The sequence below is a fragment of the Cydia strobilella genome, chromosome 17 (genome assembly GCF_947568885.1).
Source record: "Cydia strobilella chromosome 17, ilCydStro3.1, whole genome shotgun sequence".
NCBI classification, from domain to species: domain Eukaryota; kingdom Metazoa; phylum Arthropoda; class Insecta; order Lepidoptera; family Tortricidae; genus Cydia; species Cydia strobilella.
In genome coordinates this window covers 13422142-13423205 of record NC_086057.1, presented here as the reverse complement: position 1 = coordinate 13423205, position 1064 = coordinate 13422142, and the positions used below count along the sequence as shown (strand labels likewise).

General features: G+C 41.0%; 2 non-coding genes across 2 annotated transcripts; one reads left to right on the top strand and one right to left on the bottom strand.

Moving 5' to 3' along the window:
* Positions 1 to 308: 308 nt before the first annotated feature.
* Positions 309 to 381, bottom strand: Trnat-agu (transfer RNA threonine (anticodon AGU)). Its single transcript has one exon. It is a non-coding gene; the product is annotated as a tRNA-Thr (tRNA).
* A 124-nt stretch (positions 382 to 505) lies between these two features.
* On the top strand, positions 506 to 578 carry Trnat-agu (transfer RNA threonine (anticodon AGU)). Its single transcript has one exon. It is a non-coding gene; the product is annotated as a tRNA-Thr (tRNA).
* The last annotated feature ends 486 nt before the right edge of the window (positions 579 to 1064 follow it).

The window sequence follows — 1064 nt, the reverse complement described above, 5'->3', positions numbered from 1 at the left end:
CATTGTTCCGGACCATTGAGGAGTCACTCTCCCGTTTTATATTTATACTTTTTTCCAAAATAAGCCTTTGTCTGGCTATCACGTTTTTACAATTCGTTAGGCAAACGTAATGGAATTTAGTGGTCTGTTTTAGCTTTCGTTTTAGCAATTTTTTTCTATTTAACCCTGTACACGTTGAAAGCAGTACTGGCAGGAACTCATTTGAATCAAACGATGTTAGAATATTAATGTTACTAAAAGTGTTCCTATTAGTCCACAAGTTGTCGGTATGAATAACCATGATATAAATTAAAAGTGGAAAAATTCACTGTCTTGGGTAGGACTTGAACCCACGACCACTGGATCACTAGTACAGTGCTCTACCATCTGAGCTACCAAGACCCGGTACCGCGCCGTAAACTCCGCCCGGCCCGCCGGCGCCGCCGTAAGGCCCGGTTATGGTAGAAGTCGCTAGCGCCTCCCTAATGGCTAATATATGGTGGAAATATTCGCTGCATTGGGTACGGTCTTGGTGGCTCAGATGGTAGAGCACTGTACTAGTGATCCAGTGGTCGTGGGTTCAAGTCCCACCTAAGACAGTGAATTTTTCCACTTTTAATTTATTTCAAAGCTTAATAGCATCGTTCGCAGGCGTTTCTGCTTGATACAAAATTAACCATGATGTACCCTAGTCAATAAAGGGCGATTCATGAGACTTGAGCAGGACGAACCCTGTAGGGTTCCCTGGTGAAACCCTGGTGGCTGCTTACATTTACTGTGTACACAGTAAATGTTATGGAATAGATCAACATCGTATTTAAGTGAAACAATCACACCTTTTTCGGCCACCAAATTAAAACGCCTTGAATTAGGATCGAACCACCCCAATCATTATGAGTATTATGACGGCACTCGATTGAGATAAGAGTTTTCAAAAGTAAAAATTTTACCTGGAAAAAATGGGCTTAATATCTACTTCTAATACTAAATTGATTACTTTATGCTAAAACAAACCAAGAGATCTTTGTAACTAAACTGTGAACTAAAAATTACGAGTGCCATGGTCAGCAGTGGACCCGCAAAAG